Raw genomic sequence first — 26,901 nt, forward strand, 5'->3', positions numbered from 1 at the left:
TAAGGGGTCTTAGCGATCAGAGAAAGATACACAAAGTGATGGCCTATTTGTATAGGCATAGTATTGACGTCGCTATATTGAAGAAAACACACCTCATCCCTGATTCGGGGCTATTGACCCCCAAAACGATGAAAGGCATGTGCCCGTCAGCCAGATTTACCTATCACGCTAGAGGTGTGATCATTTGGGTGTGTAGAAATTCCCGCTTACATATACAAGAAATAGAAGTGGACAATCAGGGTAGATATGTCATGGTGCTGTAAAGAGAACTTCAATGTGTTGCTGGTGGGGATCTATGGGCTTAATTAAGATGACCGACAATGTTACCATGCACAAGATAAAATAATGAGGCACTCCCATATGCCAATTCTCTGGGGGGCGGGGGAGGGGGGAGGCTTGGACTTCAACTGCGTACAAAACCCCAAATTGGATAGGTCGTGGGGGCACCTAGGCGCCCATCTAGAGCTGCAAGTGCAATGGCCAGTATTGCTGAGGCGGAAGGTCTCTGGTGTCATCATTCTCCCTTGGGCAGGGAATACACGCACTATTCCTCAGTCCACGATACACACACTAGGATAGGCTATTGGTACGTCTTGCACACGTTACTCCCTTTTATACTGGACTACACGTACCAGGCACGCACATTGTCTGATCATTTCCTGTTAACTGTACAGATAATGATTATTGACATCCCGCGGGCATGGCGGTTTCCTCAAAACTCGTTATTGGACGCAGTGTCTTTTTCAATTATTTTTTTTTAAGAGTTTTAAATAGTGCGAACTTGACCCGAAGGTATCGGGTATCAGAGTGTTCACTTTTGTTAGGCACGGGTAGATTTAGTAATGTGCCCAGAATCCCAGGATGTTGTGCCTCCTTGCCGAGACTCGGACCCGGTTCCTCAGATTTGAGGTCAGCTGCCCTGGCCGTTAAGCCAACTACTCTCCCGTTCCGTTCCGTGCCGGGCAATGCAATTGATGACTACTTTGCCACGAACCTGGGCAGTGTGAGCACCATGGGCTCCATTTGAGAGACTTTTAAAATTTATATAAGGGGCATGACGATCTCCAAACATGCTGGGGTCCTCAAATCAATTTGCACTCAATTGCAAAAAGTCGAAAACACGCTTAGAACATTAGAGAGTAGGCTTCAAGTGGAAGGGGATCCTCAGATACTCGCCCAAATCAGAGCACAGATAGACGAGTATGACGAGTTAGAAGAAGCACAGGTTAAACACCTAGGGAAATATGCCATAACTAGGGTTTATGCGGAAGGGGAATATACAACGAAAGTGGGGAATTAGAGGAAAGTACACCAGAGATATTGGCGGCATTTGCCTGCTATTATATCGGCTTATATACCTCCAGGGGGTACTCTTCCTCAGAGTCGGACGAGGAATATCTTGCACATATAGCTAGGACATGGCTGGAGGACAGCGATAGAGAGAGACTTATAGCACCCCTAAGACCTACAGAAATATTGGCAGCACTAAAGGGAATGCCTAACGAAAAGGCCCCTGGGGCAGACGGATTAACTGTAGCTTTCTATAAGGCATATCACGATAAACTGATCCCACACCTGGTAAATGTATTTGAGGAGATGGCTAATCTGGGCAGGATGCCACCATCTATGAGAGAAGCCACGTTGGTCACCTTTTTCAAACCTGGGAAACCTCCTGAACACTGTTGCTCTTACAGACCCCTGTCACTGCTTAATACAGATACTACACTGTTTGCCAAGATATTGGCCAACAGACTAGCAGCTCTCTTCCCTAAGCTGGTAGGTCCGGAACAAACTGGATTTGTCCCGGGGAGCTCGCTAACAAGTAATCTTTGTACCCGGTTTGGAACAATAGCAAGAATCAACCCAAATATCAAGGAAGTAGCTTTATTCGTAGATATTGAGAAAGCCCTTGACTTGGTAGAGTAGAGGTTTCTTTATGCAGTCTGGCGTAGAGTGGGTATGGGTGATGTCTTTCTAAAATTGGTGGAGGTTCTGTATGCACAACAAGTAGCACAGGTGCGAATCAATGGTGTTCTGGTCTGTCCAATAGCTATCTCCAGGGGCACTAGACAGGGATGCCCACTTTCCCCTCTCCTGTATGCTCTGGTTGCGGAGCCACTGGCGTGTGCAATACAGGAGTACCACGCATATAGAGGGATACAGTCACAGCAGTATAAGCTCACTATTGCGGCATATGCGGACGATACATTCCTATATATACGTAACCCAGAGCTAAACTTAGTATCGATGCTGCAGGGGGTCGAAAGATTTGGACAACACTCGGGTCTATATATAAATTGGCATAAGTCAATCTTACCACTAACTGCTGCCACACTCCCTTCCATACAAACTATCCCATAGAGTGGACTACGGATCCAGTGAGATAGATACCTAGGGATAAAAGTGCATACGGACCAAGAGGACGTTCTATCCGAAAACTACGGATGTGGGATACAAAAATTGACAGATGTCATTGAAAAATGGATTAAACTTCCGTTGTCCCTTGTGGTTCGTATTGCGCTAATAAAAATGGTAGTGCTCCCTCGCTTCCTATTCTTTTTCGCAAACATTGCTATCAGTCTGCCTAAATCCTTTTTTCATACCCTACGTAAACTGCTAACACGTAGTGCCTGGGCTGGGAAGCAACCTCGTGTAAAGTGGGAAAATCTAATTAGGCCATATGCAGAGGGATGACTGAATGCCCCAGATATGGAGAGATACCACAGAGTCGCACAGACACTACATGTGCATGGGTGGATACATGGTCCTCACAACTTGTCGCGCCCGTATATAGAACATAATATGGTCTCCCCTATTCCACTAACTAGATTATGGACAGGCGGATCACAGAATAAGGCTCGCATAATTGATCCAGTTGGGTGTACAGGGTCTCAACTAACCAAAATAGCAGTTATGCAACAACTGGGCACCGTATACTCTTCAAAACTACCTTTGATCTGGTGTGATTGGTTTCCACTCTGTAGGGACCGTGCAGCAATGCAAACTCTTCACAAATTAAAAAGTAGCACACATGGGAGATCTCAGACACAGGGGCTGACCGCGCTAGATACTTATCAATATTACAGAGTGCGAAGGGCGTTGCATGCGACACTGGTTCCTGACATGTCCGAGCCACAGGAGATGAAACCACTGACATATTTATTACAATCTCACTCTTCACAACACGGCATCACGATACTCTATACACTCCTTAAGGGACAGGGAACACAAACAAAGCAAAAATTTCAATTAGAATAGGAAGAAGACTTAGGTATGGAAATCACAGTTGTGCAGTGGTCCCACTGTTTTAGCAATATCAATGCTATTTCTCAGAACAGAAGGCATAGATTAATTCATTTCAAATATCTTCATAGAACTTACTATACCCCGGCGCAACTATATAGACACGGGCTGCGGGAGGACGATAGATGTATGAGATGCACAGTAATGAATGCCAATTTCAAGCACCTGGCTTGGAAGTGCCCTGGTATCCGATTATTTTGGAGTGGGGTATTCACAGCATTGAGTGTAATGCTGGATCTGATCATACCAGAATCACCAGGGGTGGCACTCCTGGGGTTCGATAAAAACATCCCAAACGCGGTGCGTAGGCTGGCCTCCATTGGCCTACTACTCTCCAAGCGTAGGATTGCAATGAGGTGGATGCGTGGCCCCCTGCCTAAACTATCGGAATGGCACAAAGATCTGGCCTACTGCTCTACGCACTCTGAGAATTACAATGCCTTAGTGCCTGTTAAATGTCAACCTAAAAATATCTGGGGACCATATCTGTTGGAAAAAGCTACAGAGGATCCCACACAAACTGAGCAGGAAAGAACTGGTGTTCGTTTGAATTATGGTAGCATTGGATGATCGAATTAGAGTGCATATAAATGTGGGTGTAATTGGACTAATTTAAGTAAGGCAACAAATATGTCGGTGTTGTGAATGTTATGAAAACCAAGTATACTAAAAGGTACCCATGGGACGCTACAGCCTCCACTAGGGACTATAAAGGTGGGTTGTTGAATACAGGTCGTAAAAGTCAACTATACTGGCCTTGAAATGCTATATCAATGATTGTGTACGCTAAAAAAAACGGTATTGTCTATTTCCTGCATAACACTGCTGTAATGTTTCTTTTTCATGTTTCTCCAGCAAAACATTAAATAAAATTTAAAAAAAACTTTCATACCCCCACTCCAAAATACATTACACTACCATTTTCTAAACCATAGACACACCAACACCAGTTAATACATACCCACTCATTGATTTATAGGTCTACACACACACACACACACACACACACACACACACACACACACACACACACACACATTCGATCATTCCCCCATAGTCACTCATACACCAAGTCACTCATCAATACAGCCACTGATATATGCACTCATACACCCATAGAAGACACTCGCACAGCGTCACTCACCCATAGAGTTACTCACACACCTAGTCAGTAACCCAAAGAGTCAATCACACTCCCAATATACTCACCTATACACACACCACCTCACTTATTCATACAGATACTAACAAACTTACTCTCTTATACAATCACTGACATAAGAACACACTCATCCATACAGCCACTCTCACAATCACTCTCACATACAGTCGCTTATATACCCCCAACACTCACATATACTGCATTTCACATATGTAGTTACTCACACATACACCACTGAAACATCCATTCACTCACCAACACAGCCATATACACACTCACTCACCCATACACTCCCCCATACAGCCTCTCACAGATATACTCATTAACCCATACACCCAGTGAATCACCCACTCACACATCCATTAAAGGAGTCACACACAACACAGACCCACCCACACAGGCACCCATTCAGGTACTCAGACAACCAATCATTAACCTATATAGACACTCAGGTAGCTACTGACCAACCCATGCAGCCACTTACACACCAAATGACACACAGATTAGTCACTCACCCATACATTCACTAAGACACGTTTAATCACTCACTTATACAGACAGTCAAGCACCCACTAAATCATCCATACAGACACACATTCTTCAATACACCTCGGCGTATATAACATTCTTCAACTTTTATAAGCACTCAAGTCACTGGATGATGTCATGAGTGACGTCACTGACCACGTCATGAGTTATGTAATATGTGACCTAATCAGCAGTGTATTGCGGGAGCTCAAGTTCTAGTTAGCTCAGCTATAATGGCTGAATTTTGCGGGTTTTGTACGAGTGAAAAGTCAGCCTAACTATAAAGTCCCTGAAACCTGTGGAATATATATATATATATATATATATATATATATATTACCTACTGGTGGTCGCCAGTAGGTAGTTATAGTTAGGACCCTGTTTCCATAGGAAAACCGCAACATTCTATTTGGAATAACTTTGGCGCCGGTCGACGAATCCTCGCGAAAGTTTCAAAATAGGTGGGGCGCTACGCTCCGCTCCTACCCTGAAAGTCTTGGGGGGATTCGTCAAGCGGGGGCTGAGAAAAAAGGGGGGTCCCAAAACGCGTTTTTCCCATGCATTTTTCCATAGGACCTTTAGACACAGCTACAGCCCGAACGGCTGAACAGAGTTACTTGAAATTTGGCAGAGAGGTAGTCCTCAGGTCAAGGAAGTGCCTTTTGTAGGTCTGGTGTAAATCTGTTCAGTAGTTCCTGAGAAAATAGCATTTAAATCAATATATATATCTGTGGCAGCTTACGGTGCGCTTACGGTGCGCTTACGGTACGCGTACGGTGCCGTGCGCGAATCTGATTGGCTGTTAGATCTTAGTAAACATTCGAATCGGTCGAAACCAGGAAGCGGCGGCCGCCATTTTCTCTCTCGCACTCTGAGGGGGGGTTGAAAAACAAAGGTTGAAAACATGTAAAGGGGCAGGTTAGACAGCTCCTAACCACCTAGCCTTGATTAAGGTGCCCCAAAAGAACCCCCAAGGCAAAAAATTAAATTTTATATTTTTTCAAAAAAACGGCGATTACGCTTACCGTACGCGTACGGTAAAAATTAATTATAAAAAAAAAATTATCCACATTCTCTCCCCCCCCCCCCCCCCCCCCCGGTGTGCAAAAGGTGCCCGCAGAGCACCTTTTGTGCATGGCATATTTTTCCAGTTAAGATTTACTAGTTTACCTTTAACAACGAAGCGCATAATATGTCCTCTGTGTGCGGACGGTGCAACTTTTTTTTATTTAATGGTTGTTTTTTTCAGCAACTGCGAGGAGTAGCTATGGGCGCCAGCTTCTCCCCCAGCTATGCCCGTTTATTTATGGGCTGGTGGGAGGAGCTGGTGGTCAGGCGCGATTATCAGCATGTTTTTACTCAAAATGTGATGCGGTGGTTTCGTTACATCGATGATCTTTTTATCATATGGCAGGGTTCTAAAGACAGTGTGCTCAAATTTGTAGAGGAAATCAATTGCAATAATTTTAACCTTTCTTTTACATCAAATGTCAGCAATGAGACAGTGACATTTTTAGATGTACAGGTTTTAGTAAACAACAACATTTTAACTACTACCCTTTTTAGAAAACCTACGGCAGGCAACACACTCCTTCATGCAACTAGTGCGCATCCCCCACATCTTATTAAAAGCATCCCGTATGGGGAGATGCTCCGTATCCGACGTATATGTAGTGACCCTCAGGATATGGAAAGAAAACAAAAAGAATGTATGACTAGGTTTTTAGATAGAGGGTATAGTTTGGAAGTAGTGGAAGCGGCCATGAAAAGATCCCAACTAAAACCAAGAGATGAAATTTTGGAATACCGAAAAAAAGACAAAAATGAGGATTTAAATACTGACAATGAACCAGTACGCCTCATTTTAACATATTCCAAACAGGAAAAGGAATTGAGGAATATCATGAGGAAACATTGGCATTTTATACGTGAGGACCCAGTGATAGGGGGACTTATGCCACTCAATCCCTCTATCACCTTTCGCAAAGCAAAAAGTATGGGTAACATGCTAACCGCCAATAGCCAAGATACCTCGAACAAACAAATGTGGCTGCCTATTAGAAATGGTTTCTATAAATGCTCTATATGCAAGGCCTGCCAATTTGGTACAAATACCAAAACTTATTGCACGAAATTCCCCAATACGCAACGGGAAATTAAACAACATCTCACTTGCAAAACGGACTACTGTGTTTATGTCCTGGAATGTGACTGCACTTTAAAATATATTGGCAGCACAAAGTTGGCAGTACATAAACGCATCTTGCAGCACATTAGAGCCATTAATAATAAGGATCAAAATTATCCCGTGGCTAGGCACTTTGAAAAGGTACATAATAGCAACCCTAAATGCCTGAAGTATTTTGCCATCGAATCTGTACCACTAAGGAAACGAGGTGGCAATAGGGAGGCCACACTGCGCCGTTTGGAAACTCAATACATTTTAGAGTTTGATTCGAAATGGCCAGGTGGCCTCAATGCCACGGAGGATCTCTACACCTTTCTTTGAACTTCATACAGGCATACACACTGATATTTCCTCACTCCTTAGCTCCATCACAAAGAACACAGGTAGAATGCATATTGGGACCCTATGTGCGAATTTTAATGATTTTTAGGATATTGTAGGGTAGTATTAATAATCTTATATACCCATCTCCTTTTATTGATCATTTTAATTGTGTCACTGGTTTTTATCTCTCATATGTATTTTCTGTATATATCTTTTTGCCTTTCGTGACTTTGATGAATTTGATTGCAAAAAATGAATTTGTTTATGGGAAATTTTTCATCATCCTTTTTATATATTTATATAATAGGATGTCATTGTATCTTTTAACCTGTAGTCTCCATTAGTTGATTGCCTAGATGTGTTTTTTGCACTATTTGCACTGGTCACTTTATGCTATTCAGTACTGTTGCATTAGGCACTTTATCTGACATTATACATAAAGTCTGACAAGCACTAGTAGCATTAGCTATTTTAGATTATCAAGTACTGTTGCACTATGCACCTTATTTGATTCTATATGATTGTTTGCCTCATTCTTGTTTTGATCAGAACTAGCCACTTTATGTCCTTCCATTAGTGTGGCATTTATGCACTTTAATATCTGTTGTTTGAATTCTCAGATGGACTATTGTGGTTACCCACTTTCTTTTTAAGTTGTCCTTTATTTTTGGTTTTTTATTTTTAATACGGTGAGCACTTTATATAAATATCAATGTGACATATTATGACGTGATACAAAGAGACACATATGAAGTATTTTTCGCTGATATTAATACATGCATTTAGGCTTTTATTTTGTCAGTTGCAATGCAATACAATTTATGAAATTGTGAAAATTGAATTCCCATTTCAAATGCATTGTTCTCATATAGTGTTTCCCGATGTCTATATGTTTTCTATGTCTATTGACAAAAGGGTAAAAAAACTTGTTGCACTTTAAATACTGGGTCTGCACGGATGTGTGGTCAGGTGACCAAGGCTGCCGTGACGGCCGAAACGCGTCCTGACATCAGTTATGGGGATTGCAAATAAATAAAACTGTTGGCACGATAAGAGGTCTGCGCTCGTGATTTCCCTCCAGGAAGTTTGTTTACGAGTGGTCAAGAAATATATATATATATATATATATATTCACTGAAAAAACCATAGGTTTCACACACGTTATAGTTAGGAATTAGCATTTAAAAAACCTTGCAAATTCACTGAAAAAACCATAGGTTTCACACATGTTATAGTTAGCGGAAATTTTACTGATAAAAAACCAATGAAATTCCCCCGTTATAGTTAGTGCAGGCAACTATAACTCACGCGACCGCAATCCTCTGCTGATGCTAATACTGTATTTAGACACTTATTTGCCCATGTCTTCTTCCATACATTTTTAGCTATACATATATTACAAATATTTTTTTTTCATAAAGACACATATGTCATCAGCAGAAGATTGCGGTCGCGTGAGTTATAGTTGCCTGCACTAACTATAACGGGGGAATTTCATTGGTTTTTTATCAGTAAAATTTCCGCTAACTATAACATGTGTGAAACCTATGGTTTTTTCAGTGAATTTGCAAGGTTTTTTAAATGCTAATTCCTAACTATAACGTGTGTGAAACCTATGGTTTTTTCAGTGAATTTGTACGGTTTTTTAAATGCTAAGTTACTTTACGCCATTCGTGGCGTGCGCGCCCACTTAACGCAGTTAGTGCCGTGCACGCACGGTGGGCACGCGGTGCGATGACAAAGCAAGAAAGCACGTCAACAAATCTGTTTCTGCTTTCCTCCGTGACTATGGTATGGGTGCCATTTACCACAACAACTTGCGTTATGACATGCAAGACATTTATAGAGGAGATGGTGTGCACTTCAATGATGAAGGGAACAGAGTCTTCCTCTTGAACCTTAGACTCTGCATCGGTACTTACTTGTAGGTACCACTAAAAAATCATTTCATAAACACAACGGCTCTTTTTAGAGCCCCCTAATATCTAAACACTTAAATCTGATTTTCATTTATTTTTTTTTTTTTTCTACCGTACGCTTACCGTAAGCTTACCGTACGCGTACCCCGTGATTTTTTTTAAAATCAATAAATGTTTTCTTTGTACTTTACAGTCCTTCTTTGACCCCCTCACAAATGTAAGGGGGTCTGTAACTCTCCTCATTGCCCCCTTTTCTTGTTTTCACTCTTTTTTTTCTGAGTGAAATACACAAAATGGCGGCCGCCGCTTCCTGGTTTCGGCCGATTCGAATGTTTACTAAGATCTAAGAGCCAATCAGAATCGCGCTCGCGCACGCCACCGTACGCTTACGGTAAGCGTACGGTAAGCGTACCGTAAGCGGGCTCAGATATATATATTGATTTAAAGGCTATTTTCTCAGAATCTACTGAACAGATTTACACCAAACCTACAAAAGGCACTTCCTTGACCTAGGGACTACCTCTCTGCCAAATTTCGAGTAATTCTGTTCAGCCGTTCGGGCTGTAGCTCGTTCTAAAGGTCCTATGGAAAAATGCATGGGGAAAACGCGTTTTGGGACCCCCCTTTTATCTCAGCCCCCGCTTGACGGATCCCCCCCGAGACTTTCAGGGTAGGAGCGGAGCGTAGCGCCCCACCTATTTTGAGAAATTCGCGAGGATTCATCGACCGGCGCCAAAGTTATTCAAAATAGAATGTTGAGGTTTTCCTATGGAAAAGGGGTCCTAACTATAACTACCTACTGGCGACCGCCAGTAGGTAATATATATATATATATATATATATATATCTCTCTCTCTCTCTCTCTCTCTCTCTCTCTCTCTCTCTCTCTCTCTCTCTCTGGAGTAGAACCACTTGAGGGTAAGAATTTTACTTATAAGCACCACAAGTTCCAGAATGCAATGTACAGCTGTACTCACGGGAGGCCCACTGGAAGGCAACACAATAAATTAAGCATGCAGAAAAGGTGTTTGAAGTACAAAGTTTCATTAAGCCTGTAAACAAGGAGCTGAGAGCCTCAAAACGCGCCAGGAAAGAGAAGATTCGGAATGCATGTACCAGATTTTGCTTTTATTAAATACATGATTTGGAAGAAATCATCTGGTGTGGAGTGCATTTACCTTCAACTGGGCTACTGAGTCCTATCGCCTAGACAGTGTTTATTAAGAGCCCACAGCCATTTAAGCCTATTACTTTTTACAAAAAACTAAGCAACTAGGAGCATGTTACAGTCTTTCATTTTATATATTTTATATATATTTGCATTTAAATACTTTATTAAATCAGATCCAAGATACTGAATTGAACAGATTTTTGTAATTGGATCATTCTTTACTTTTTGATTGCTCAAGCCCAGGTTATGTGTGGTTGTATGGGCAAACCCCTTCATTTTGTAACAGGGACCGCCAGAAACGGTCTAACCAGCACTGGGTGGTTTCCGTTTAATCCTCCAGTAAGGCACTAGATAGTTGGGTGAAGGGTTGCAAACTGAGGGATTGTGAGGGACTGTTCAATCTATTCATGAACGGGCACATGTGAAGTAATTGCTTTGCAGAGCGGTTGAGGGGTAGAGAGTCCAAGAAAAATGGACAGGGTCCCCACGCGCAGTGTGGGGTGGGAGAGGGGGGGGGGGGAACGTCAATGGGAAAACCAAAATGAGGGCACCCAAGAATTTTCAGGAGATGGAATCCCAGTTCACTTCTCAGCAGAAGAAAGTTAGGTTCAATGGGAAAATGTCACCTGGCTACTTCCAGTCCAAGTGTTATGAGTGTTATGAGTGTTAAGCATATGGGCACAGTAAAGTTGAATGCATCTGTTCCCGTAGGAAGGCGCCGCCAACTGGTGTGCGTACTCCGTGAATGGCCAGAATAGTGCTGGGGGAGTAGGATACCCTAGTTTGTTTTAGGTGTGTATGCAGATGTTACCCTAGTGCCCCTGAATGAGAAAGAGATGGTGCCAAGGACTCACATGCCTGACAATACTAAAAAGTATAGGCAGTGGCCACCATAAATGAGACACATAGGTGCCAGTATGACTATTCATGAACCGGCACACGTTCAGTAATTGCTTTGCAGAGCGGTTGAGGGGTAGGGAGTCCAAGAAAAATGGACAGGGTCCCCACGTGCAGTGTGGGGTGGGGGGGGGGGGGGAAACATCAATGGGAAAACAAAAATGAGGGCACCCAAGAATTTTCAGGAGATGGAATCCCAGTTCACTTCTCAGCCGAAGAAAGTTAGGTTCAATGGGAAAATGTCACCTGGCTACTTCCAGTCCAAGTGATATGAGTGTTAAGTGTATGGGCATAGAAAAGTTGAATGCATCTGTTCCCGTAGGAAGGCGCCGCCAACTGGTGTGCGTACTCCGTGAATGGCCAGTATAGTGCTGGGGGAGTAGGCTACCCCAGTTTGTTTTAGGTGTGTGTGCGCAGACGTTACCCTAGTGCCCTTGAATGAGAAAGAGATGGTGCCAAAGACTCACATGCCTGACAATACTAAAAAGTATAGGCAGTGGCTTACAATAAATGAGAGACTCATGTGCCAGTATGACTATGGTTATGTGTCATCTGGTGTCCTCAGAGCAGATGGTCGTTGATTTATTCCGAACAAAACCAAACCAAAGGAAATGATGGACGGAGTGTTGAACATTGCAAGCACTCACCCCCTGTCAACTGATCTGGGTTTGATCCATCACTGTTCTTTAGCCCACTCTGCCACCCCAGTTTAGACATGGCCATATGCAAATCAGTCTGACCCTGTGCCTCATGGGAACAGTCCAGCCCGAACTGCCAAGCCATGTCTTCTCTGGACCAGAAACAAGCTTCCTAGGACTGGTTTCTGGCATTTCAGCCGTCTTCAGCCAGGCTTGCTTGAATCCAGTGGCTAAGTGAGCAAGGGACTCACGTCTGAGCATACCCTGCCAACTTATGGCGAACAAAGCAAAACCAAAGGAAATGATGGACGGAGTGTTGAACATTGCAAGCACTCACCCCCAGTCAACTGATCTGGGTTTAATCTATCACCGTTCTTTAGCCAACTCTGCTACCCCAGTTTAGACATGGCCATATGCAAATCAGTCTGACCCTGTGCCTCATGGGAACAGTCCAGCCCGAACTGCCAAGCCATGTCTTCCCTGGACCGGAAACAAGCTTCCATTGATTTATTCCACCAGGTTTGGACAGCAGAGAAGCACGTTAGTTATTATCCAGTGGCTCTGGTCACCTTGATTGAGGAGGGGGGGGGGGGAGGGTGTCGCAAGTTCCTTAAAAGGTAGCTGTGAGTTTAGACCTGCCTGTTGGCTGTTTGTTAGGGAATGACTGAGAGCACACAATCTTGAAAGAGGTGGAGCTCAGGTCTCACTTGGAGATGTTAAGATTAACACAAGTGGTTGTGCCTGTCTAGACCATCCATAGCAGACTGCCAGGGGAGTAAGAAGGAGCTGGAGTCTAAAACAGTGGCACAGGTGCCTGCCAGGATGAGTAACGGCAAGGGGAGCAGGAAACCATCCTGGGGAGGAGACTGATCCAGAGTGTGCCGCCCCAGAACATACGGGACAGCACTGCTACTCCGGAAGACCTCCGTGAGCCTCAATTGTATGCAGAATGGTCTCCTGCATAGTGAGCCTAAGGTCCCAGAGTCTGGATCAACCAGTGTATTGGTAGTACCCAGACCTTTTTACTGGAGCTCGCTCATGACATCCTCCTGGCAAGACATCTGGGCAGGCCAGAACCTTTGACTGACAGCCCTCCCACTATTATTGGCTCCGGATAAGGATGTATTCAGATGTATACTACAGATCCTTTGTAACCTGCCAGGCTAATGGGAAGTCAGGTGTAAAAGGGTAAGGGCCCCCTACCTACTTCCATGGTCTGTGGTGGGAACACTCTTTAAAAGGGTTCAGAGGTGAAAGGTGGGAGGTGGATCCTCTGGGTTCTTCCGGTGAGGAATGAGGTGATCCATCTGAGCGTGTCCCCTTGGATGCTGATGTGGTAGATTCTTTCGATCAGCATGTGGTGGGATAGGGTGTTGAAGCCTGCCAAGAGTTTAAGGAGGATCAGAGCGGAGTTTCTCCTCGGTCGAGGAGGGTGCAGATGTAGTCGGTGGCTGCGATAAGAGCGGTTTCGGTGCTATGATTGCTGCAGAAGCTGGACTGATAGGAGTCGAGTAGCTGGTTCTGCTTCAGAAGTGTCATGAGTTGCTTGTTGATGACCTTTCACTGGGAATGAGAGCAGGGAGATTGGCTGGTAGTTTTTTTATTCACTGGGGTCAGCGGAGGTTTTTTTTTTTTTTTTTTAAGTCTGACCTTAGCATGTTTCTAGGTATCAGGGAATGTTGTGGTGGTGATTGAGGTGTTGAGTAAGGTCTTTGGTTTCACAGGTTGAAGATATGGTGCAGCCATGGTCTGTGGGAGCTCTCGTGTGTACGGATTTCATGGTGAAGGTGATGTCCTGGGTAGAGAGGAGGTTCCAGGTGATCAGTCTGTGGTTCGTGTCAATTGTGGTGGTGGCAAAACTGTTGAGGAAGTCTGTAGCTGTGGGTTGGGGTTTGAAGTTTCTGTACATGGTTGCGATCTTGTCGTGGAAGAAGTCGGCGAGATTATTCCACAGCTCTTGTCAAGGTGTGATGTTGTTTTCGCTGGTAGTGGGGTTGGAGAATTTCTCAACGATATTGAGAAGTTCCTTGGTGGTCCATCCACTGGTCGCCCATGAGGAGGGTGAACTAAAGAGATTTGGAGAATGCTGCTGATAGGGTAGTGGACTGGCCTGATCTCTGGCTGCCCCGACCCACGGGGTGCCACATCCTCAGCTATACAGAGGCTGAGAAGCTTGCATGCCATGGTGGCTGGGCGGGTAAAGAAATGGCTGGAAGCCCCTTTAGATCGAAAGGCGGTCTCGGGTTGACTATGCTATCCTTATAGCGCTTCAGCGCTGAGTCCGCCTGGTCTCCGAAGAGATTGGAGCGATTGAAGGGCATTTCCATAAGCAAGGCTTGGACATCCCCTGAAAAGCCAGTCATTCTCAGCCAGTCGTGGAGTCATGAGGCCATCGACGAAGAAAATCTCTGCCTGCTGAGTCAGTCATGTCCAGCCCACATCTAATCTAGAACTTGGCTGCATCTCTCCAGTCTGCCATAACCTGGGAAAGTATGATCCAGGCCTCCTCTGAAACCATGGGTCACACATCTTCACAACCAAATCCCACAGTGCATGTCTCAAAAAGGCATGCTGTGTTCACTGACAATGGCAGGCTGGTGGAAGAAAACATTTTATTGCCTAAGGTTTCAAACAGTCTTGGAGTCTGTATCCGGTGGTGTGGTAGGGGAATGTGCCAGGGTTTACATGGAAGTGGAGGCTTGGACCACCAAGCCTCTGGGATAGGGTGTTTACTTGTAGAAACTGGGGTTGAGGGGCAGGCAATTGTCATGTTCACAGAAGCCGGACCAGCTCCCAAGTGGGACCTACGTAAGGGCTTCCTTAAATGGGAGAAGCGGTTCTGAGGGAGATCACCACCAGCTGAAGCCCCTCTGTCAAGACGTGAGTCTTGACTGCCACAGAGGGCAGGCTAAGGTCCCTTCTCTGCACCACCACAGCAAAAGAAGCTCCCTCCTCAGTAGCCACAGTAGGAGGAGAGACCATGCTAGTATCTCGGGAGGTGTACAGTTAACTGGTGTCCACCAAGTCCTCACACCAGTCCATGTTGGGGTCTAGGGGCTGGTATTCCTCATGGTCCAGCGGCTCCTTCCAATCCTTGCCAACACCATGCCCGTAGGAATAGGGCTCAGGCTCCATTCGGGAGCACCAGGCTCCAGTCGGCAGCAGAGTCGGCGTCGGGTGATGCCCCTCCGGCTCCGTGCTTGATCAGGTTTAGAATGGGGTTTGCAGTCCTGGATGCAGGACAAGCGTGAGGGAAGGTCAAGGTGGTATGACCGGCGTCGGTCCGGATCCATCCGTTGATTCATGGGGCCTGACTGGCACAGACGGCAGACCCGTAGGATGGCAATCAGTAGGGGCTCCCTCAGAACCCACGGGCCGAAGGCACGCCAGTGGCAACGGGCCAGCCAAATGTGAGGTGCATGGCCTCATATAATTTGCAGACTTGGGCGGGAGATCGCTCAGTCTCACAGAAACTCTGGAAGGTGTGGAGCCGGCTCAGCGAATGCACAACCACAGAGCCAGGCACTGAACGACAAAGCTATCTCACCGTAAGACTTCGATGGATGGGATGAAATTGAAAACCTCAGCGACTTCTTAATCTTTCTCTTCTTGTGGGACTTACCTGAACGCCAGGTCAACTTTGCTATAGATCAATGACTTTGTGACAATCCCGGGACAAGTCTCTTGAACAGGATCAAGATCATCGCAGTGTTGTACGTCGTGTGGCAAGGTGCTTGAGGGACCGCTACCTCAAGGCCTTGGGGTGGACAGTGCAGCAATCGACACACGTCTTGTTGTCGTGGTTGCACTCAAGGCACCAGAGTCAAACAATATCGCTCAGTGACCGGTGTCGAAGGGCTTGAAACCAGCTTTCCTAGTGGACATCAATGCCACCCAAGGAGAAAAATAATAAAAAACGTCGACAAAGTCAAAAAAGGTCAGTCAAAAAATGACAGGGTGTAGCTTTCTCCAGATATGCCATGAGTAGAGCTTAAGAAAAGAACTGACAGCAGTGCGCTGTCGTGGCGCCTAACAATGCCACCAACCTAGCGCACAAGGGTACTTAACACAAAAAGATTTCCGGATCAAGTCTGATGCCCGAGGATAATTATATGGAAAGGAATCTGTGGTTAGAAGTCTCTAGCAGATTGAGGAATGCAAGTATAGGTTGCCATTCTCCACCCCAGAGGGCCATTTTCAGTTTAGAGTGATGCCCTTTGAATTAAAGATACCCCTGCCACATTCCAGAGGATGGTCAACCGGGTGCTGGCTGGGCTAGAAACCTTCAGTGCTGCCTACTAGGATGACATTGCTGTATTCAGCCCCAGCAGCAATGACCACCAGCACAACCCTCAGTAAGTTCTTTAGGCTCTGCCAGATACAGCAGGGATCTGCTGTATACTTCAGCCACCAAGTTGGTGGTAGCAACATATAGCTTCTTCAGCCCCAGATACAGATCAATATGACTCGGGCACCTCCCAAGACTTAGACCCAGGTGAGACCTTTTTGGACCTCACTGGGTATTAAAGGAGACTTGTTAATGGCTATGCCACCACTGGTTTTCCCTTTACAGAGTGGACTTCCAGGAATCAGCCCACAAAGATGATCTGGACAAAGGTGCACCAGAAAGCATTTGCTACCCTGAAGAAAGCCATTTGTACAGCACATGTGCTCAAGGCCCTTGACTTCTTTAAATAAGTCCTAGTTCAGAATAAGTATGGGTTTGCACAAAAATTGTACTTGAAAAAATTCTTAGTTACTGTAAGGCTAAAATTGACTCAGCCTTTCAAAATTCATACAGTTAAATTCCTATAGCCCGACGCCCAGGACATAATTTGGGGTCAAGGGCAACATGTTTTCATATGTATTTTGTCCTTGGGACAAGTAGGCTCACCCCCTGCAGCACAAACATTGGCTGCCAGTTTGCAGTACACATTATGGATCAGGGAATGGCACTGTCTGCAGTTAAGATATTTTTGTCCATATGTTAATGCTGTTGAAACTTGTATTTATGGTTCATTAATAGAAAGCCTCTATTAATAGGGTGAGAGCGCTGTAAGTAAATGTTTTAAGCTCTGACTGCACTAGGGACAGTGGTTACAGTATAAAAATGTGTACACACGTTTTCAAAGTTTAGCAATATGAGGTGATGTATAATGCCCCCAGGATGCTCTGTGATTTGATGCAAATATTTGCAGAAGCTTTCCAAATAAAATGCTCATAAAAAAATGAAAACAGGAAAAAAAACATTTAGCTGAACTACTGTAACATTTCAGGTACCATTTCTTTGTAGCATCAGTTGGTAACGTGTTGATGCATGCTAGTATTTCCCAAAGATATATATATATATAATAGAAAATCAGTGGAAACAATTTCAATAAGATAACGGGAAACAAAAATAAACAATCTGTGGCAAAGCCAGTGGGTTTAAAATTGGTGGTCAGCTTTTTAGTTTTGCCAATGTGTGAATTGTTTTGGCATGGTTTTTGTAAAACCTTATTGGTGTGGGAGCTGCCATGCCATCGCCATTATAACAAACATTGGCAAAAACAAAAATAGTTTTTGGTCTCAAAAGCGCACACTGCCACAGTAGTTACTGGCACTGAACAAAACTACTTTGTGTGCCGATATTCTCCTTGTGAAAGAGCAGAATGCAGCCAGCCGATACAGAGAAAGAGACAGAACTTTAATAAACTGAAAAAGGTCATGGCCAACGCCAGACCAAATTAGGGTTCCAATTATTAAAGACAGTCTCAAAAGTGCACCCATGGTATATGTTCTTGCATTAAGTGCAGATATATACGGCTTTCATGAATTCCCAAGATTTTACAAAAGTAGGATAAGAAATAGTACTCCTAGAAAATATATGTGAACTGTATTTTAGCATGAGCAAATATGCATGTGTAGATTTGCTCAAGCAAAAATCTTTTTTTATTTTTTTTAAACAGAGTTTTATATAGCACGAACTTTACCCGAATTGGGTATCAGAGCGCTTTACATAGCACCAGTTGCATTACATGAAGTCACATTCATTTTTGTTAGGCACGGGGAGATTAAATGATTTGCCCAGAATCACAGGATGCTCAGCGTCATTACCGAGACTCCAACCCAGTTCCCCAGATTCCAGGTCGGCCACCCTAGCTGTTAGGCCAAATTGTATGCAATTCATTTTCCCTCCAACCACTTTTTTCCCCAAAATCTGGAAATAGGTTTACGTCTGCCATTGTCAGGAATATATTTCCAACATTTCTCAGTATGGGAAAAGATTAGAGAAGAGTTGTTGAAAACCCTAAAGACATGCAAGTTAGTAGGGTTGCACGGATTCTAACCCTGGAACTGTTGCTTACCACTACCTTAAGCCCCAGTATGTAGATCTGCGGAAACATGGCAACATAAGAGGATTGCAAGTATTCAAACATTACTATGGTATGAATCCTGGCATAATCAGAGAGGCTATATCAGAGCTCTTATATAATGAGATTGCTGCTATTACTTGTCGCCGCACTATATGGCACCAAAGTGACATTTGTTACAAGACAAGTAGATTTATGAAGCAACCTGCCCCATGGACAAGTAGATCTTTTATTAAATTCCACACCCCTGAGGTTTTACGTTTACACCTGTTCAAACTATTTTTTAAAACTTGCCCTACTAAAATACATCTTGCTTCACATCCTATGCCAGTTCAGCTGAACTCAGAAAATGAGTATTGGATACGGTCAGAAACTGGGTTACTGGTTGAGGGGAGAGTAACACTACTCAAGCAGCAACTGTGAGAAGTTGGCCTGATATATGATGTCACTAATTCTAGTGTACACCCTGTATCAGTCCAAACAACCCTTATGGTGATTGGTTGTAAAGTCAACCTTATAGACCAGCTATCCTAGTGGTAGCATGGACAAGAGCAGTCTTAGGCTAAACTCTGAATGGCATGTGAAGCCAGCTGTTATACCATATACAACAGATATATATAAAAATAGAATGTATTTATTCTAAGCAAACCCTCAGCACTCTTTATGAGATTCGAGGTAAGTACAACACAGTCTTAATTAAGCATACATTAAGTCACACAGGTAAGTAATACAGTTAGGCCCTAGGGGCCACGCAAACCATATACTAAGTAAGTGGTATAAGGACCACTGTCACGAACACAGGATAGGCCTAGGCCTAGGGAATCACTGGGGCTACACTACACTACCAAAGGTTAGGAAGTGGGAGGCCCACGGGATTCAGGTGCAGAGTGGAAACACTCATGCGTAAAAGTCGATAAAAATGCAAGATATTAGAAATTAGCAGTTTTAGGACACTTCTGGTATAGCTAGGAAGTCGAGACTTAGAAACTAGATAATCCAGAGTACTGTAATACTCAAAAGATAGTCAATACCCTAGTGAGCACCGAAATGCTCAAGTTACCTAGCCCACGGGCTGCGGGTGCATAGGTGTGAACTTGCGTCGGGTTTCGTCGTTGACTCCTATGGATGCCTGAAGGAAAGTTGCTGACAGGCAGTCAGTGAAGAGTGTCCGGTGGATCCCAAGGAGGGGATCAAGAAGGAAGGAACCTGCAAGCAGAAGGGACAGAGTCTAGGTCACCAGCCAGGAGCCAGGAAGGAACCAGGAAGGAACCAGGCGATGTCGTGAAGATGCAGGTGAAGAGGTGAAGCTTGTCGCAGCAGTCACGGGTACCAGGAGGCGTCGAGGACGACCAGGACCAGGAGGTGAGCTGTCCCACGAAGGCTCTTGCTGTCGGCGGCGTCGAAGTCGAGTCAGGACCCAACAAGCCTTGGCAAGCGGAACCCACGCAGGATGGAGGACTTGCTTCTGGTGCAGACCAGGAAGGTCTGGGGTGCTTCTCTTTTACAGAGGAGCGGGTGCCAGTCTGGAGGAGCCGGACCAGCAAGTTGAAAACAAAGGTTCGTCGTCGCAGAACTCACTAGCCAACGGGCCAGCAACCGGACAACACGTCGAGCAACTCAGGTGCAGAAGGGCCCCACGCAGAACACGTGAAGTGTGGGGAGCTGGTCTTCTTTGCAGATGGTGCTCGGGATGGGGGCTTCTCAATTCCCCAAGCACAGCCTCGAGGGAGCCTCGGAAGTCGCGCTTGTCAGGTACTAGCCACTTTTCCCAAGTCGCCGGTCCCACGTCCCTCGTCGCCTCCACGGGTCTCAGCTTCGCTGGAGATGTGGATCTGGGTCAGAGGTGTCTGGAAGTCTCGGCGCTGGTCAGTCTCTGCAGTCGTCCCTCGTAGGATCAGTCGCAAAGCAAAGCAGCGGTCGCTGGATGGTGCCTGGTTGCCCAGGGTGGTCACTCCTTGGCCACAAGGGAGATTTCTTCAGTCTTCTTCCTGAGGTCGAATGTCGAAGGTCCAGAGTTTCTGTACAAGTTGCAGATTCAGGTTAATCTAATTTAGCAGGGCTCAGCTACCTACTGATATACTGGGCTAGTGGGCTGGGCTACCTGCAAGGTCCCTCCTATGGGTGGGACCAGGAAGGGTAGTGGTTTCACCCCCCTCTGTCCTTTGTCCAGTTTCGCGCCAGAGCTGGGGCTGGAGTGCCCCAGCGCCGGTTTGAACTGGACTATGCATGGGACACCTTGTGTGCCCCAGGCAGTGTCTAGTTTCATTCAACCCTCCCTGTCCCAATACACTAAAACCTGTCAAGGGTGGTGCTCGCACCTCCCAAGGCAGGAAACCTATTGTCCAAGCCTCCCTCGCTGGAAGGACTCCCAGCAGCAGGAGGTCAGACTTGTGTCTGTGGCAGCAGCATCCATTTTGTGATGATGGGGCTCTGGTTAACTTTAAACGGGTAAGCAGGTTTCAACATGTCTTCTCCCTCTAGAAGGGAGGAATAATATCCTCATTGCCAGAAAGTGTATGGGGGTATTATTCCAAAGTGTTAGACACCTTACACGACATGTTTTGGTAGAGCCAAACCATAGTTACCATAACCGTTTAAGATTATAAGGCACTTTAAGAGTATATGGTAGGCTATATCATAGAACAGCTATAAGGACATGGTTCCGAAAGATGCAGACAGGCTCAGCTCATGCTAGAACACCATCTCACATGTTACCAAGCACTCTGCCTCCAGGATTGTTAAGGCCTGCCATAGGAGTGGCTGATAGGTACACATGTGTCTATATATAAGGTAGGTATAGGAATACTACACCTAAGCAAGGAGTGATTACACGACCTTGCCCCAGCTGAGTGATCAGCCAGTTGTGTCATAATGGAAGGCCAGGCCAGGGGTGGCATAATACATGCTGCAGCCCCTGGTAGGCCTAGGGGATACATATGCCCTGGGTACCTAGGGTACACTGTACAGGGGCCAATAAGGTGACCCTAACCAATTGGGTTATGCACCTAAAGTACATAGTATCAATTTAGAGAGAGAACAGCAGGGCTGTGGGTCTGATTGGCAGGCCCACAGCCACATCTAACTCGAAAACCAGTGAAGCAAAAGCAAAAAGTGGGGTTGAACATAGAAAGCAGACCCTACTCTCCTACAGCAACCGCAATCATTACTAGGGTGAAGTCACAAGCAAATGGCAAATTAATTTATGCTTAACTCTCCGGTATCAAAAGACACACAATTGATGGACGGAATGCAGAACAAATCAAAACATTCACCCCCAGTCAAGAGATCTGGGTTAAATCCATCATTCGTTTGCGCACCATGCCACCCCAGTTCAGACCTGGCCATATGCAAATCAGTCTTGACCCTGTGCCTCAAGGGAACAGTCCAGCCCTAACTGCCAAGCCAGGTCCTCACTGGACCGGAAACCAGCATCCTAGGACCGGTTTCGGGGTTTCACCCCTCCTCAACCAGGATAGCTTGATTCCAGTGGCACAGTGAGCCCAGGACTCACGTCTGAGCATACCTGGCGTACTTAGGGCGAGAAAGCAAAAGACACACAAGTGATGAACAGAATGCAGAACTCTCTGGTAGCTCCGCACAAAATCAGAGAAGCTTAGCTTGGAGGCAACGTCTACATTATTCATGCAGTACTTCAAACAGTAATAAAGTGAAACAACACAAGAAAAATCCTACACCAATTTAGAAAAAGAGAGGAAAGATTTATAAATTATTTAAGACCAAAACAACAACAAGCATTGGCAAAACCAATAGATCTCAGCAATGCGAGGATTATAGGCATTTCCAATGTTAATGTATATTATTAAAAACAGCCCCAGAGCCATACAGAATGTAATTTACATTGCCAATGCCTATAGTGCTAGGACTGTTGAGACGAATTTGTTTTGCCAATGCTTAAGTGTATTGTTGGAGACATTGTAGAGCTTGCACCGTTGCAAAGTTGTGAGGAAGGTAGGTCATACAAAATTACCATATCATGATTTATGTTCATAAATCGTGTCTCGTGACAGATTTAGAAGGCTATAATTTATGTGTGCTTTGCAAATGTGCGAATGAGAGATTCTTATACAATCCAATCCGTACATACAGCATTAGTGTCCACGTTATTCCGCGTTTTATATTAACATATTTCGTTTGCATAGTAAAGGAAGGGGCGCACGCACATACTGATATGGAGAAAATCATCTGCCATTAATGCAGCATTTTCTTTGGGGTCCATGTCAGGGTCATTATCCAACAAAAAAAGTGAGTTAGATTGCTTACAGAGCACATGATTTACGAGCAGAGCCTGAACCCACGCGTCAGCTTTATTACACACAGAGCGATAGGAAGCACTAAATAGAAAACATATATTTTGTGTTCTGTAGGAAAAGCACATACCAGCAGCAATCTGTTTCTAGAGATGCGAAGTCCTGAGTCGGGGACTAACCATGCACCGGTCCCGATTCAGAGTTTAGTGAGGCGATGCATCGCAAGTGGCTCCGATGTGGAGTTTCTGGTCAGTGATGCATTGCACTGCAGCTATGAAGCATTGGTTCCGCTAGGACCACAGATGGGGCTAGAAGAACACATTCAGGCCCATTTCCAAGGGTCCAGGACTAGGGTGGTACCACTTGGGAGAGTAGGTTTATCAGCTAGCATAATCCAAGTGGTGGGTAAAAGATCGAAGAAGCCTGTTCTGTCCCTGAGGCTTCTGATCAGGAGGCCAGCCAACTAACCCTTGAAGTCACTGGTGGTCCTGGGTTCAAGATGCAAGTCCAGTCCACTCAGGCAGGAGCGCAACACAGTAGGTTAGCAGAGTGGCAGTCCTTCTTGCAGCAAAGTAGCACAGTTTAAGTCTTCCACAGGTCCAGATGTGTACTGAAGAGCTGGGGTCTGAGGTCCAATGTTTATACCTAGTGCCCACTTTGAAGTAGAAGAAGCATCAAGAAGTTTCCACCCCCTGCCCCCCACAGGTGCTTGGAATTAGCGGTCTCCCTGCCCTGGCCCAAGATTGTCTGGGTGGACAATAGACTAGTGTCAAACCCTTTGTGAGAGTGCCCAGGCAGAGCCTTTGTGTTGTACAAATATGGAAGGTGACAGCTCCTCCTCATCATTAACACAGAGTGGTCATCTCGCCAACACCTAGAGTTAACGTATATTAATAAGGAATGTTTGGGCCTGGCAAGAAGTTTATCTGAGATCAAAGGCAAGGGAACCCGGGGCGCTTGTAGGTCCAGAATACGAGCAGGTATGCAGTTCCTTCGAACAGAGTCAAATGAAGGAAATCTGTGACTAGTCGGCGTAATATCCACCAGATGGGACAGGAGTCCGCTCCTTTTGGAACTGGGACCCTCACACAACCAAACGGGTGTCATGCTTCATCAATGGACTTGCTGCTCCTCGGGCCGGCGCTGCAATACCGGACAAGTACCTGGCACCCGTAAAGTGACGATTACACTGAACGACCTACTCTCTCTATTCCAACTCCAGCCTTTGTGATATGCAAATGTGGTAGGTGACAGCTCCTCCTCATTGTTAACTCATAGTGGCTCACCTTGCCAACACCTAGAGGTGACATGTATATTAATAAGGAATGTTTGGCCCTGGCAAGAGGTTTATCTTGCCAGGCTGAAATGGCAATTTAAAACTGCACACACAGGCTGCAATGGCAGGCCTGTGGCTTGTTTAGAAGGGCTACGTAAGTATGTGTCACAATCAGTGCTGCAGGCCCACTAGTAGAATTTAAAGATCCTGGGTACATGTGGTACCACTTCACAAGGGACTTATAAGTAAATTAAATATGCCAATTGGGCACAAGGGAATTCTACCATGTTTAGGGGAGAAAGTACAGGCACTTTAGCATTGATTAGCAGTCGTAAAGTACATAGAGTCCTAAGGGCATCAAACACGAAGTGAGCAAAAATCGAAGGGGTGAATGCACAATGTTTGTGGGGGTGGACCACACTAAGTCAGACAAGTCTAAAAAATACACACTGTTGGATGCAAGTACTGTAAGAACAAAGTTTAAATACTAGGTGGACGGGAATGAGTTTGTTGCTGAAGAACAATTGGGAATCTGCTTTTATCCTTAATGCTCCACGATTGTTGACTGTTGCGAGACCTTTATGAAAAACATTCTGACAAATGAGAAGCACCACAGAGACTGCAATTCGCCCGGAAGGGAAGCTGGCACTGTCTGAATTCGAATTCTGGCAGTTAACTATGCTGCTCAGCTGGCCATAAATTCCTGAATATCCAGAGGGATGGACGTCATCTTAGATGTATAACTTTCCTCTTAGTTTTCCAGCTCTCCTCCATCCTCATGTAGTCCGAAATTGTTGGAACATTATAAAGTTTCCATTTCCTCATGAGCTGCATTACACCAACAGCTGAGGATAAGATCATGCAGAATATTACATACATCAATTACAACAGTAATAAAGATGCTATGGGCTCAATCCCAGAAGTCATTATAAGAACACGGTGTAGTTGCCTTAAATGCATAACTACATAAGGTGTTGCTACCCATAACAAAGAAAACATTAGGCAAAAGTGGGAATTTGAAAAGTTGCTGTGGGTAAAGTTACCTTAAGATCAAGTTCCAGGAAATCCTCATTGAATTGACAGCCAAATGTAGCACCCCATTGCATGATAGGTTTCTACTTGGAGATCTTCCTGTAATGAAGAAAAGAAAAAGCTTACCGATAACACAAACATACAGATTGTATTATGCAGTTCAGTGCCCCATACAATTTAACCCTAAATACAGGTTCACATATATTTCCCAAAATACCTTTCAGAAAAACCCTCTCAACATTAACTTATCAGTTTACATTGTGAAATAAACCACATTTATTGGCCTCCCACCTATTAAAATCAAGATGAATTGCTTTACACAGATGTTGATTAGAAGGAATATAAAATGTGAAAGAACTGGGATAACTACGCCTCAAATTTCTATTAACATGCTGCTGTCGTCCCTTTAAACTATATAATAAAATTCTACTGCTCCGAGGCACATCTGTATGAAAACAAACAAAAGATGAAAAGCTTTGAAAATGTGCCTATTCTAATTCATGTGAAGTATACTGTCGGGGCGGAAATGTCTCCTGCATGGTGAACAGGTACCCCTGGCCTTAGTAACCCAACTGCATGTGATCTACGTTATATTATGGCCCAACTTTCACAGTAATCACAAATGCCGACAGAGGCCTATGCTCTATTTCTGATTGAGGTCCAAAACCAGGTTCTGGAGGAATGCACCAAACGTGCTTTGTAGCGGGTGGTTGCAAAGTACAGTTTTTCCTAACTTTAGTACCGAACAGAACTTCTTCTTTGGTTCAGAAGACTTGAGTACATTTTTACTTGTGAAAGACACGCAGATGCTTGCGCTGACAGCCCGAGTGTATGTTGTGTAAAGCATTGCTAATAGTAGGGTTCCATATGGCTATGGGTGTTAGGAGACCAACATGATCCATTTTGTATTGCCATTACCATTTAAGTTGGTAGATGAATGCGACGAGTCAGCACAAATTTCTAGGCAGGGCCTACCTCTTTGATCTCTCCTAGCGTGCTGATTCAGAGACCCTGATAAAAGCCAGTTGTAGATGTTTTATATATCATTATGCTCATGTGTTGGGTAATACAGTCGGAGCCAGCATCGACACTACCAACTATGACAGCCATCACCTTTTACAAAAGACTGTGGCTGCTCTGCAGAAAGAATTTGAAGGATGTTCTTAACCAGTTTTCAGAGCAAAAGTAGGACGGACCACAGAGTCAAACTACCCCAAGCACCATAAATGTAACCCTGTGGTCGATGGACCAGTAGCCCCTGCTTGTGCTTTGAACACCCCAATCCAGCCCTGATCCTCAAACATGTTAATACGTTCCGCAGTTTTGTACATTTATTATTAAAGACAAATTTTACAATAGAAGCTCAACGATTTTGTTCATTATTTATAAGCACCCAAACACCTTTTTCCTTGAATGACTTAAGAGTACCTGGAAGCAACCCATTGATCTCTTGACAAACGTAAGCTATTTTGTGAAAAGGGGAAAATGATCTCAGGAAGACTATTTACTAATATTAAACTCATCCACCCTGGTTATTACGTCAAAGTAGCCACCAGTATACATTCTTGTCAACGTTTTGGGTCGGGATTATCACAACTTGTTAGATCGAGCTTGTGACAGAGCATGCCCTGCTTGCGAGACATAGAGAAAAGGGCTTAGACTCCATTCATTGCTTAACATTCCTTGGCTGAGTTATCACTCTTCTTGCAGATTCCCAATTAGCCACCAGAGCCCAAGTGGCACTTCAGTTCCTTTCAGTGAAGCATGCACCAAGCACAGATTAATTCACCTAATTAGTGCCAGTCCGCTGCTCGCGCAGTGAGTCAGGTATTATTTCTTCTT

At 44.7% G+C, this 26,901-nt stretch overlaps 1 protein-coding gene across 3 annotated transcripts in view; it reads right to left on the bottom strand.

The window, feature by feature from the left end:
* The window catches only part of ZNF592 (zinc finger protein 592), a 393,935-nt gene that overhangs the window by 261,005 nt on the left and 106,029 nt on the right, over positions 1 to 26,901 (bottom strand). For all 3 annotated transcript variants that reach the window (XM_085644054.1, XM_085644056.1, XM_085644055.1), the window contains exon 3: positions 25,071 to 25,158. The gene's annotated coding sequence lies outside the window, so the exon portion shown is untranslated. The remainder of the gene's footprint in view (positions 1 to 25,070; positions 25,159 to 26,901) is intronic.

Source organism: Triturus cristatus, chromosome 3_1 (genome assembly GCF_964204655.1).
Source record: "Triturus cristatus chromosome 3_1, aTriCri1.1, whole genome shotgun sequence".
In the NCBI taxonomy this organism is placed as follows: Eukaryota; Metazoa; Chordata; class Amphibia; order Caudata; family Salamandridae; genus Triturus; species Triturus cristatus.